Below are 15,269 nucleotides of genomic sequence, written 5' to 3'. Positions count from 1 at the left end.
AATAATCCTCGTAATAAAAGTATTTTACATTCAAATATTTTTATTAATAAATTTTCGATTAAAATCTTTTATAAAAACATTTTTGTGTTAATAAAATATTACTAGATACATTTTCTTTAATAAATTTTTCTTCTATTTAACATTTCTAATAATATTAAACTTTCATTTTAAATTTTAGAAGTATTCTTATATAGCTAATGTTGTATTTTAAAATTATTCTTATATAGCTAATGTTGTATTTTAAAAGTATTCTTATATAGCTAATGTTGTATTTTAAAAGGGACATGCTAACCTCAATCCGTCTTAAGGTTTCCAGCGAAAAGGAAAATCGAAAATGGAAATTGTGCAAAAAACGAAAATTTCGAGAAAAATACAGAATGTTTAAAAATCAAATGCAAAACTTTAGCAAAAAAGTTGCCAAAATTCATCAAAAAAGCAGATTTTGAGAATACAAAACTCATTTTCAAAGAGGGATTATCCGCGAGCCCAACTGATGGATTCACACAAAGAATGACTAGAGCAGACATTTTGCGAAACTTTCACATTTCACATTTTCGCAAAATTTTGCTTAATTTATTTTCGCGAAATTTTGCGAAAAAATTTGCGTAATGCGCCCGAAAATTTTCGCATTTTTTCGCATTTTATTCGTCTTTTGATTGGGTTACCTAGAATAAGTCACACAGCAGAAGCCTTTTGGGCTTTGAACATACTCCCCTTCAAAATAATTAGGAATATTTAATGTTGTAAAATTTTAAAGAAGACAAATTACCCCTTAACATTTAAAAAAGATTTCACATTATCAAAAAATATTAAAAACGCAAATCTTATACTCCTGGAGTAAAATCTTATACTCCTGGAGTAAAATCTTATACTCCTGGAGTAAAATCTTATATTCCTGGATTAAAATCTTATATTCCTGGAGTAAATCTTATATTCCTGGAGTAAAATCTTATATTCCTGGAGTAAAATCTTATATTCCTGGAGTAAAATCTTATATTCTTGGAGTCAAATCTATCAAAATTGGACTGCGTCCTCCCCACAATTTTCCTAAAATACGGTATGAAAATAAACGACACTTTTCTAAGCTTTCAATTATCAATCTTATTTCTAGTTTTCAACAGGCTTTAATATAACACATGCTATGTTTGCAAAAGAATCGAAGAAAGAAAAGACGATTTTACACAGAAAAGATTAAAAAGAGTAAAAGATATAATCAAACATAAAGGATGTCAAAAATCGGCGCGAATTAAAAAGATTCCTAAAGCCTATATCTTTTTCACAACACATAAAGCCTTTTTTATTTTTACTTTTTAACATAATAAATAGTTCTATCCTTTTTATTTCTAAAAGTTGCTATTTCATCGTCGAAAAATACTATCAATCCACCACCATTTTATGTTTAAATATAATGTTAACAATTAATATGTAACTTTCCTTATCCTTTCCTTTCCTTTTCCTTTTACTTCTTAATATTTGTTTAGAATTGGGGGGAAATATTCCCACAACCTCTAATTTTAGAGGTTTCAAATATTTTCTCCTAAAACCCTTAATTTTGCATGTTATATTTCCTAAAATAATTACTTACTTACCCGATTCACAACGGTACTCTTGAAACCAGATTCACAAGGGTACTCTTGAAACCTGTATATGATCAATTATGTACGTGGAAGATCACGAGGGTTCCAAACCAAAGGTCACATTGTTTTCCTACAATAGAAATGCGCAAGTCACTTTTTTAGAGAACCCACAATTGAAATTGATCCGTTTTCAAAATTATAAATCTGAATCTGAAGAAATTGAGTTTTTGCCACAAACTCAAATTTTTTGTCCCTATATTTTTTAACCTGATGGTGTAAACCTTTAAAATTTCAAGCGTAGATTATTTGTTCTCACAGTATTAATAGTTTGACATATATAAGGTCTGTCGCGCAAATATAAGGATTAGAAAATTAGAGTTTGTGGCAATGACTCAATTCCTTTAATTCGTATTGATCAGAATAATCTGTTCAGTCAATCCTTGTGAATCGTACAATACCACTCTATACATGGAGCTAGGTATAATTCAAAATTCCTAGTACAGTCCCTTTAATAAGAACCGATCATTAACCGCAAACTTTAGTTTTTAATCCCAATAACAATTTGCAACCTGATGGTATAAACTTTGACCATTTGAGCGCGCTGACAGAAAGGATAGTTTAAATATCAAAAGTCTAAGAGATCAGGTTACAAAGATGAAGCTAGATAATTGGATTTTGTGTTTGTTTTTAATCTTTCTGAAGAAACAATCTCAAGAACTGACGAGGGTCAACCCAGACCGAAATATATTTTCAATAAATGTGGAACTGACATCTACTTTTTTACTCTACAGAGGTTTGGTCCATCACCATCACTGAATTTTAGATTTTGTGTTAAGTATAAGTTCCTTTTCTTTTTATGCAGAAAAAAACTCAAAGCTTTTATTTTATAGATTTCTGCGTATTTATTAAAAATATAAATCTAATTCATTCCCCCACCCCCCATCCTACTAGAGTCCAACTCATCCCTCCCCGCTCCCCCCTCCCCCTCCTTCTATTTATATTCCCCCTGCCACGAAGTTAGTTAGAGTTGATATATGTATCCTCGCGTCCCCAGCGTTGAAATTACCAGAGGACACATCTGGATACAGGGATACAGGGATACATAGCAGACCAGGCGTTAAACTTACCAGGGGAAATGAACTTCTAAAAAATCCGCAACTTTTTTAGCCCCGAAAAAAAATCCTATAAAGCCAACAAATTCATTACCAGGTTTTTCACATATATTTGTGAATATTATGCATCCCTGTTGTATGGTATATTTGCATATGAAAGGAAGTTCTATGGATTGTTAAAGGATCGGGGGTTATACAACATTTGTTACTTTTAAAACCTTTTGTCAGGTTAGAAGACCTATTGCAAGCTATACATAATATCTATTTTTGTAATTCCATGATATTCTGGTTATCTATTTCATGTTTTATATCCGAATAAACTTCAGTGCATTTAAAGTACAATGCCGACTTTGAATCAGCTAGAGCTGTCGAGTACAGACTATATACGGTAAATCAGCTAGAGCTGTCGAGTACAGACTATATACGGTAAATCAGCTAGAGCTGTCGAGTACAGACTATATACGGCTATATCGGGACGGTACGACAAACGAAAGTTCCCCTGCAAAGTCCTAGCCACGCACTCATATGCTTCTTTAGTAAAAAAAAGTTAAAACTATATGAAGCATAAAGTCTGCCCGTGATATCGATATTTATGTGTCTCTCCTTTCTTGGATTTTAACTAAAAAAAATCATTCGTAAGCTTTGGTTATCACTTCTGTAATGATGATGATAAATGTCTCTGATGAGACTAATAAATATTACATCCTATCCCACTTCGTGACATCAGCAACGCTATCTGCAACACACGTATTGTAAATAATATTTTAAATATATGACAGGAATGAGAACAGGAAAATTTTGAATGAAACCAAATAGTTTTGTCAAATTTGTTGGATCTTTTTAATCACTCAAATCAAAATTTAATATAATTGATTTACAAATCAGGTTATTGATAAATGCAAGTAAGTTAACAACCTAATGCGAGACCCCTACCGGTGTAAAATAGATTTAAAGCTACCTAGCGATCAAGAAGATATAGCCTAGAGCACAATACAAGGTTTGGACAGAATTTCTCTTTCTCCAGAATGTTGGCTTGTTATACCTGGATGGATATCTATCTATCTATCCTATCTGCAGTCAGTGCATACAAACAGGGTGTCCGACATCATATTAAATCGTTTAAAGCTCTAAATTGCGATTTTCATAACAAATCAGAAGATTTAGAATTAAATTGAATCATTAAAAAAAATTGTATCAAGTAAAAATAAAAATATCACGTAGAAAATATTTTTCGAGTATAATGTGCGTATTTTGGGGTATTTAATCTATTGTGTCGATTTCTTCTTAATATTTGGGTCATAATTTGCAATCTGGAAATTTACAGAGAATACCATAAAACTGTGGAATAGGAAGACGATTCAAGTTTTGATTTTAAATAAACATGAAACACAGCAGTTGTGCAGTGGCAAACATGAAACACAGCAGTTGTGCAGTGGCAAACATGAAACACAGCAGTTGTGCAGTGGCAAACATGAAACACAGCAGTTGTGCAGTGGTAAACATGAAACACAGCAGTTGTGCAGTGGTAAACATGAAACACTGCAGTTGTGCAGTGGTAAACATGAAACACAGCAGTTGTGCAGTGTACACAGCAGTTGTGCAGTGGTAAACATGAAACACAGCAGTTGTGCAGTGGTAAACATTAAACACAGCAGTTGTGCAGTGGTAAACATTAAACACAGCAGTTGTGCAGTGTACACAGCAGTTGTGCAGTGGTAAACATGAAACACAGCAGTTTTGCAGTGTACACAGCAGTTGTGCAGTGGTAAACATGAAACACAGCAGTTGTGCAGTGTACACAGCAGTTGTGCAGTGGTAAACTCTTTTCACGTTTTTTCTAACTTCTAAAGTATTAACTATTTGCTTTATAACAGCATCAAACATACCTAAGATATATTAAATGTCGTCTTCCTATTTCAAAGAGAAAAACATATTAATTGACTTGGATGAGTTTTGAACCCTGCTCTGGTTCTAATGAGAGTCGCAGAAGTTCTTTGTAAGATTTTGACTCCACTGCAGACCACCGGAGGGATTAAATTTCACTGGAGGAGTTCGAGAAATTGTTATTTACAATATTCAGATATCCACTTGGGAGTTTATAATTCCACTGGAGGGATTCAGATATCTATCCAGGGAGTTTATAATTTCACTGGAGGGATTCAGAAATCTATCTTGGGAGTTTACAATTCCACTGGAGGGATTCAGATATCCTTCCATGGGGTTTACAATTCCACTGGAGGGATTTAGATATCCTTCCATGGGGTTTATAATTCCACTGGAGGGATTCAGATATCCTTCCAGGGGGTTTATAATTCCACCGGAGGCATTCAGATATCCTTCCAGGGGGTTTATAATTCCACTGGAGAGATTCAGATATCTATCTAGGGGGTTTATAATTCCACTGGAGGGATTCAGATATCCTTTTATGGGGTTTATAATTCCATTCCAGTCCAACCATGCCCAGACAACTCCAGTCCAACCATGCCCGGACAACCTTAATTTCCAGTGACCCCCAGTTGCTCAGAAAGAGAATTACAGAGGCCGTATCGTTGTAAATCGAACATGTCGCTCTAAAAATAGAGGGTCCCTTGTAATTACATTAACAGTCCCTTTAATATTTCCGGTATGTGAGGAATGCAAGGATTTTAGGTATATAAATACAATGTACATTTGCACACAGGAAGTTTATATTTACTTTTACATTGTCATGGTCAATATACTTTAAGAAGCCGGAGGTGGGGGAGGGGGGGAAGAAGGGGAGGGAAAGGAGGGGGAAAAGAGGGTGGACGTGAATTTCAAAGAAAAAAGTAAAATGGTATTTGAATGAAAGTAGTTAATAGCTGAATTTAAAGATGATTAAATCAAGAAATAGATTAAAAATTATATTTAAAACATTTTAAAGAAATGCTTTTAATCGCCTCATCTTTTTTCCTATTTACAGTACAAAGTATAATTTTCAGAAGATTTGTTTGTTCATTTTGTCATTCATTCACTTCCAGTTTTTTGCAAATCCTAATTCTGCAAACCCAGACTTTTAGCAAACATTACAATTGCAAACTTAATCTTTGCAATTCAACCATTCCGACAAAAGTTTTTTGCTAAAACTAATCTACAACAATTCTAAAATAGTACCTATCTATACGGTGAATACATAAATAAATATATAAAACATAAAGGGGGCTGTCTACTAAATATGTAAAACTTAAAGCTGTCTACTAAATATGTAAAACCTAAAGGGGATATCTACTAAATATGTAAAACTTAAAGATATCTACTAAATATGCAAAACTTAAAGGGGATGTCTACTAAATATGTAAAATTTAAAGCTGTCTACTAAATATGTAACACTTAAAGCTGTCTACTAAATATGTAAAACTTAAAGGGGATGTCTACTAAATATGTAAAAATTAAAGAGGCTGGCTTCTAAATATGTAAAACATAAAGAGGCTGCCTACTAAATATGTAAAACTTAAAGAGGCTGGCTACTAAATATGTAAAACTTAAAGAGGCTGTCTTCTAAATATATAAAACTTAAAGGGTCTGTCTACTAAATATGTCAAACTTAAAGGGTCTGTTTACTAAATATATAAAACTTAATTGTCTACTAAATATGCAAAACTTAAAAGGTCTGTCTAGTAAATATGTAAAACTTAAAAGGGCTGTCGACTAAATGTGTAAAACTTAAAGTAGCTGTCTACTAAATATGTAAAACTTAAAGGGACAGTCTACTAAATATCAAGTGACCCACATTCACAAATTTATTCACAAAGGTACCCTTTGAACCTTTGTCAAAACAAAAAGTAAGACTATATCATTGTTTTTCTAAAAATTTATCACATCCTATTTTGGTTTTTCTATCAAAACGAATTGCGGATTTATGCTGCAGGAAAGAACAATGTAATTTATAGTTAATTAAAACATTTTAAAATAGAAAACCACACAATCTTCTACCTTGCTGCTTGATAAAGATTTTAATGGTTCTGTTAGAATCAGGCATACAATTCTGGTATGGACTATGTATGGACTATGTATGGACTATGTATGGACAATGTATGAACTAATAAGGACTATGTATGGACTATGTATGGACTATGTAAGGACTATGTAAGGACTATGTATGGACTATGTATGGACCATGTATGGACCATGTATGGACTATGAATGGTCAATGTATGGAATATGTGTGGACTATGTATGGACTATGTATAGACTATGTATGGACTATGTTTGGACTATGTACGGACCATGTATGGACTATGTACGGACCATGTATGGACTATGGAGGGTTGATGAAAGTTATGTGGACAGTCTCTCTTTAAGTATTTTTACAAGACACAGCAGAAACGAGATAAAAGCCATTCTTTACAGTAATTTATTCATTATGGGGGGGGCACTCCACGCCCCACACCCCTTCCACAGTTTCATACGTTTATGCGTATGCATAATGATAGAACTAAAATAACACATCTGCTATGTATGTACATTTATCATATAAGTAAGTATAAGCGAGTAGGCTAACTGCATGGAAATGAGGCATATAAAGAGTATAAAGAGAATATACTAGAGGGGAAATAAACGATATTTAAAGCGTAGTTAAATCTCACCCCTTACTTTGCATAAAATAAACATTTGTTGTAGGAAAACAAGGGGGTCCATATATATATATATATTGTCCAGCAATAACCAATCTTAAAAACAATTGAAATTGTTCTAGACTTATTTCAAGAAGATATATATATATCACAAATGTTCATCTATTTTCCTTTATTAACCTAATTCCTACTGACCAAATTGGCAGACATTTTTTGAGGAAACCCAAGGGTAACCTGGTGGTAGCATTGGCTAAAAAACTTGAATTTTTTTTCTTCAAAAATCTTTTTGTATTTGGAATTTTTTTTTCAGTGTTTCTAAAATTCCACGGAGGGCAACACCGGGCACTTCATCTTGTTTCTACCATAATTTTACAGTGTTCCTTGTTTTCCTTATCATATCTTTTTTCAAAGCAAATAATAGTAAAGTAGCGAATAAAAATGAAGAAAAAATATTCATAATTATAGAGGTAGAGAATTAGATGAACGTAAAAATAAAAATACTAAATGATAAAGGAAATGAAGTAGAAAAAAATTGCAAGCGAGGAAGAAAGTAAAAAGGAAAAAATAAAAATAGAAGAAATAAAAAAAATTGAACAGTAAAGGAAGTAAAGAGAGTACGGAAACAGTGATCAATATATTATTATTATTAAAGTTTATTTCATTCACTAGAACTCAGAGATATCACACTTTTCAAATTTTAATCTTAAGAGTAAAGAACTATAGTTTGCTGCCCCCCCCCCCTCACAAGTTCACAGATTTTTTTTGAAGGAGAGATAAAGTAGTACATGCAAGGTGTACTTGAACTGTATGTGTACCTTTAAAGTATCTTATACTTGTGCCTGATATCCAAGAAGCCAAATGTTCTGAATTTGCAGTTCAAACTTTGCCCCTCCCCCTAGAAGCTCCTGGGGGGGGGCAAAAAATTTATCGGCTCTGAAGTTGCAAAGAATTACAATTACAATCAAATGTGAATTTACAGTTCACATTTTGCTTCCCCACCCCCCAAGATTTATTTCTATGTATACGCCCTTGCAGTCCTTGGTCGTGGCAGTCTAATAATTTGATGACTAACTTTTAGAGTTTGTTGTATATCAGTGAAATACATCTTGCCCTCGTCAGTAGCTATAACGTGGCCCGTTTTACACTGGAAGAAAAAATGGCAGATAGCTTTTTTCAAATATGGACTGAAAATAGAAAAAATGAAAAATTAATAGATTAAAGCTGATGAGAGAAAGAGATTTTTTTTCAAATTGTCAACATTAACGTTAGTGGCACATTTTAACATTAGTCTTGTATCTTGTGGAGATTAACATTTTTTCTGTTTATTTGGTGGGGACCAAGCATCCTTTGGGGCCTGCAAATCTTAGATTTAATTAATTCTGGCGACCGAACTCTGAAGTTAACTCCCCTCTGAAATAGGCTATTAGCCCATGCTTTTAGATTAACTTACGAAAAGGATATTAAACAAAAGCTATTGTTTGCTATAGTCAACGCTCTTTCCCCCGGGAGTTAACTAAGCCTATGGTATGGCTGTATAATTTGAAACTAGAACAGATTATAATAGATACAATTCAAAATGTCTACTATAGCCTAGGTAGTCGATATATTTAAAGGGTGTATTAAACTGCAGTGTCGGCGCAAGGAATGTACTTTTCATATACTGACGCACTAAAAACATAAAATTAGGAAGATGATAATCAAAATTTAATAATACTTTAGTTTTAAAGACACAGCCTCGAATGACTGCTAGAATTGTTAAAGATCTTTGAAAGTAAATGGGGGTCTCTAGCGTTGAGATTTTGAACTACAAGAAAACGCAAGGTTTATTTAGCGGCTTTCTCGAAGTTTGGTTTGGTTTGGTAAAGTTTGGTAGATTTTACAAGAACATTTTGGTACATTTCTAGATAAATCCTGAATTCTTTAAGAAACATATTCATGAATACATATTTTTGCCTATTACTTGAATTAAAAGTAGATGCAGAGCTGGGAACTTTTGAATGGTGGATAATGGGATTAAGGCTTAATCCACTCTTTTTCTTAATCTCCAGATTATAACATAATCTTGCAAGATTATCTTAAAAGTGTAGGAAAAACGATAAAATTTAAATTAATATTTAATCATCTGAGAAACTGTAGCAGCCAATCAGAGAAAAGCGGGCAAGCAATGAGAGGAAGTTTACTTGAAGTACGAGAATCTAAATACATCAGAGATTTTATGACTGAACTCAGAGGAATGAACAGAAAAAAATAGTTTTCTTTAATTGTCTTCCTGGTTTTCAAGTACCCCAGCGGGGATAGGGTTAAGGACTAAAATGAAAAGTTTCCACAGTGGATATTCGGATCAAGAAGTTTTCAGCTCTGATGGTTTAAGGCTAATTAAATTCAAATGAGAAAATGCAAATTAATTTAACAACGTTAGAACAAAATTTTATCAAAATTCTTATAGAATTTAGGAGAAAATCCTTCGTTTCTGTAATTTATTAAAAATAAAAAATTCCTAATTTTCTATAAATAACACTTGCTATTTATATTTATATTTTTGTTCCAAATTACTGCATATATTGATTTAATGATTTGAACAAAATATAATTAGATATCCTACTAAATTCTAGATTACAAATTTTACTTTATTTTTGTAAAGTTTGTAAATAAATGCTTCTTTATATTGTATTGTATTGTATTGTATATTGTACAGTTCATACATATTTTAATGAATGAAAAAATAAATAAACATGTATAAACGTTATCATGTTTGCACTACATAATAAAAACAACAGAAATTAGCTTAGATCTTACATCTTTGATATATCAAAATACAGATTAGTGATTTACTGTTATTTTCCAATTGTTATTCAAAGGATCATTGCTAATTCATGGAGGAGAATATTTTGCCAATTATAATTCTGAAAAACTTGAAAGAGGTTCTAAAATTTACATGACTAGTGCTACAAAAAGCAATCATTTTCATAGTCGTCACTTGTCAGGGAACGCGTACTGTCGACAGGAAGTTTGTGAAAGTAAAAGAGAAGAAATAAAATAAAGGAAAACTGGAAATTCGAAGAAGACAAAAGTCTCTTGAGTTGAAACACCTGGAGAAGGGGGTTAATAGATATAATTGATAATATTATTTATAAGTCCTTAAAACGTCACAAGAACTTCCACCAATGAGAGTGCAGTATACTGGTCACGTGATACAGAAAGAGACACGTGACCATGTATAATAATTTACTGAATCGCTTTTAATTGCTAAACACTTAGTTTGCAAGCTGATTAAGGAGTGTGAACGTAATTTTAAGTAAGTGACCAGAGGACTTGTTTGACATACGACGGTACCAATATAAGCATTGTCTGATCGAGTATGAATTAGATTTGCGTGTTTTGTTTTTGAACTGATTAATTTCATTTGTGGATTTTCTACAAAAGTGACTTTACACATTTCTTGCTTCAGATAGTGAAGTTATCAGAATTAAACACTTTTCCGACCAGGAAAAAACACGACGGTATGTTCCATGCATTATTGGTAAGACTAAGCAAGAGTGAATCGGACATGCCACTTTATCAATGTAAGGTCTCTTAAAATTACGTCACTTTTAATGTTTAAATACGGAACTACCACCAATACCCATCTCTAGACCCTAGACCTGTACAGTGCCTAGACCTGGACAGTGCCTAGACCTGGACAATGCCTAGACCTGGACAATGCCTAGACCTGTACAGTGCCTAGACCTGGACAGTGCCTAAACCTGAACAGTGCCTAGACCTGGAGTGCCTAGACCTGCACAGTGCCTAGACCTGAACAGTGCCTAGACCTGAACAATGCCTAGACCTGTACATTGCCTAGACCTGAAAAGTGCCTAGACCTGTACAGTGCCTAGACCTGGACAGTGCCTAGACCTGGACTGTGCCTAGACCTGTACAGTGCCTAGACCTGGACAGTGCCTAGACCTGAACAGTGCCTAAACCTGTACAGTGCCTAGACCTGGACAGTGCCTAGACCTGAACAGTGCCTAGACCTGAACAGTGCCTGGACCTGTAGAGTGCCTAGACCTGGACAGTGCCTTGACCTGTACAGTGCCTAGACCTGAACAGTGCCTAGACCTGGACAGTGCCTGACCTGAACAGTGCCTAGACCTGAACAGTGTCTAGACCTGGACAGTGCCTGGACCTGAACAGTGCCTAGACCTGTACAGTGCCTAGACCTGTACATTGCCTAGACCTGGACAGTGCCTAGACCTGTACAGTGCCTAGACCTGAACAGTGCCTAGACCTGAACAGTGCCTAGACCTGTACTGTGCCTAGACCTGTACAGAGCCTAGACCTGAACAGTGCCTAGACCTGTACAGTGCCTAGACCTGTACAGTGTCTAGACCTGTAGAGTGCCTAGACCTGTACAGTGCTAGACCTATACAGTGCCTAGACCTGTACATTGCCTAGACCTGGACAGTGCCTAGACCTGTACAGTGCCTAGACCTGAACAGTGCCTAGACCTGAACAGTACCTAAACTTGAACAGTGCCTAGACCTGTACAGTGCCTAGATCTGGACAGTGCCTAGATCTGAACAGTGCCTAGACCTGGACAGTACCTAGACCTGGACAGTTCCTAGACCTGAACAGTGCCTACACCTGGACAGTACCTAGACCTGGACAGTGCCTAGACATGTACAGTGCCTAGACCTGGACAGTACCTGGACCTGTACAGTGCCTAGACCTGGACAGTGCCTAGACCTGGACAGTGCCTAGACCTATACAGTGCCTAGACCTGTACATTGCCTAGACCTGGACAGTGCCTAGACCTGTACAGTGCCTAGACCTGAACAGTGCCTAGACCTGAACAGTACCTAAACTTGAACAGTGCCTAGACCTGTACAGTGCCTAGATCTGGACAGTGCCTAGATCTGAACAGTGCCTAGACCTGGACAGTANAGGTCAAAATGATAAAAATATTTTTTGATTTGAATCATAGGAAACTCGCAATTTTAATCACAAAAATCCGCCAAACTTTTTTGAAGATTTAAAACTTTAGTCTGATTCTGGCTTCCATAATGGTCGGGTTGGCAATATAATTGACCATGTTGCCGCAGCGCTCGGCCCCCTAGCTTGTCCTAGCCGCAGCGCTCGGCCCAGAAATTGTCTTAACTAACCTAACCCGTGGCCGCAGCGCTCGGCCCCCTAGCCTGTCCTAGCCGCAGCGCTCGGCCCAAAATGTACCTAACCAAAGCATAAATAATAATAAAAAAAATACTAACTGACAGAATTAAAAAAAATTTGCCTCTTTGTCGCATTTTTTTACCTTTTGTCGTTTGACCCTGTGTCGTTTGACCCTTTGTCGCGTTTTTGACCCTTTGTCGTTTGACCCTGTGTCGTTTGACCCTTTGTCGTTTGACCCTGTGTCGTTTGACCCTGGGTCGTTTATCCCTTTGTCGGTGAATCCTGGACAGGGCCTAGACCTGGACAGTGCCTAGACCTGTACACTATGCAGTGACTACACCTTAACAGTTTCTAGACCTGTACAGTGCCTAGACCTGTACAGTGCCTAGACCTGAACTTTGCCTAGACCAGAACAGTGTCTAGATCTGGACAGTGCCTAGACCTGTACAGTGCCTAGACCTGAACAGTGCCTAGACCTGAACAGTGTCTAGACCTGAACAGTGGCTAGACCTGTACAGTGCCTAGACCTGAACAGTGCCTAGACCTGTACAGTTCCTAGACCTGTACAGTGCCTAGACATGAACAGTGCCTAGACATGGACCTGGAAAAGGATAAAAGAAAAGGATATTTTGAGTTCTATTCAGTTCACTGAATGGGTTAATTACAGAAGAGCTCCCCTCTCCCCCAACTATCTTGCCCCTTTCATTTCAACTCTTTCCCGTTATCCTTGCCCCTTCATTTCAACTCTTTCCCGTTATACTTGCCCCTTTCATTTCAACTCTTTAACTCTTTTCTAAGTCCTATTTTCTGAGTCCTGCTTTCTAAGTCCTGTGTTTTTAAGCCCTATTTTCTAAGTTATGTTTTCTAAGTTATGTTTTCTAAGTTATGTTTTTTAAGTCTTGTTTTCTAAGTTCTGTTTTCTAAGCTATGTTTTCTAAGTCTTGTTAATACGTGCTGTTTTCTAAGTCCTGTTTTCTATTGGGACTCATTCATTTATACCATTTCACTCCTTCGTGTCATCCGAAACCTACTATCGTTTTTGACACCACAAAATTGGTATCCTTTTTTTTCATTCCATCAGATTCTTTTTTGTCATCCCTCACAATACTTGTTTTTTTTTCTTTCATTCTACCTTTTCTATCATTCCACAATTCTAATTTTCTTTGTCATTCTTTCATTCTATTTTTTCATCATCCACAATTTCTGTTTTTTTTTAAATTTTTTTCCCCATTTTGTATTTATTTCATCCCACCACTTCTATTCTTTCTGTCAATCCTTGAATTCCATATTTTCTATCATCCACTACTTGCCATCCTTTACAAATAGTTTACTTCGAAGCACATCCCACAACTTTCATTCTCGATCTTAGTCATCCAAGAGCTTTTTTATCATCTTTGTCAATCCACACCTTTTCGTTTCTTTGCCACCTACCAGTTTTTACTATTTTTGCAATTCCAAACTTTTTTAATCTTTTACCTCTTTTAGAACTTGGAATTTTTACATCATATACGTTGTCTATAAAGTCGGTAAAAGTAGAACAAAACAGGATACCAAGAACGGATTAAATAAATTCAAAATAAAATACTTTTCACTCTTTCATCTAGATTTCGCTATATGTTTTACATGCTGTCTATTTGCCCACTTTAATGCTGCACAAATAAAGACAGATGCAGTAAAAAATCCCTCCCCCCCTCTCATCATACCTTCCAAAAAAGGCTTGCCCTACCCGCTATGCAGATGTTTACAGTACGTGACATAGAAACAGGGGCAACCCCCCTACCTTCCCCCCCCACACAAAATAGAAAATCATTACCTCCTTAAGGTGCACCATTAAGAAAAAAATAAGGATACAACATGAAAAAACTGTGATTAAACAAACCTAACCCCTGTTTAGGTTATTACGCCCCTGCATGTAATATAAATTTTTATATTTATTTTATATTTTAGGTAATTTTAGCTGCCTCTGGCCCAGGCACGTGACATAATCATCAACAGAGGGTGTTTACCTAAACAGTTTGATAGGTTAATAAGGAGATAGATCGATCGATAGATAAATAGAAAAATAGATAGATTAATAGATAGATAAATATAGATAGGCAGATAGATAGAAAGATATATTGATAAATAGATAGATAGATAGATAGATAGATAGATAGATAGATAGATAGATAGATAGATAGATAGATAGATAGATAGATAGAAAGAAAGATAAATATACAAAAAGAAATATTGATAAAAATACACAAAGAAATATTGATAAATATTCACAAAGAAATATTGATAAAAATACACAAAGAAATATTGATAAATATTCACAAAGAAATATTGGTCAATATACACAAAGAAATATTGATAAAAATACACAAAGAAATATTGATAAATATTCACAAAGAAATATTGGTCAATATACACAAAGAAATATTGATAAAAATACACAAAGAAATATTGATGAATATACACAAAGAAATATTGGTAAATATACACAAAGAAATATTTGTAAATATACACAAAGAAATATTGGTAAATATACACAAAGAAATATTGATAAATATACACAAAGAAATATTGATTAATATACACAAAGAAATATTGATAAAAATACACAAGAAATATTGATAAATATTCACAAAGAAATATTGATAAATATTCACAAAGAATATTCCAATTAAATATGTAACTTTCCAAAACCATAAATGAACAAAACGTTGCTAACTCTGAACCTACAAAACACATTCAATCAAACACAGCCCACCAAAACACAACCAACCAAACACATCCCACCAAATCACAACCAACTAAACACATCCCACCAAAACACAACCAACCAAACACATCCCACC

The sequence above is a fragment of the Eurytemora carolleeae genome, unplaced genomic scaffold (genome assembly GCF_000591075.1).
Source record: "Eurytemora carolleeae unplaced genomic scaffold, Eaff_2.0 scaffold1123, whole genome shotgun sequence".
In the NCBI taxonomy this organism is placed as follows: domain Eukaryota; kingdom Metazoa; phylum Arthropoda; class Copepoda; order Calanoida; family Temoridae; genus Eurytemora; species Eurytemora carolleeae.
Note: the sequence above shows the minus strand (reverse complement) of the source record.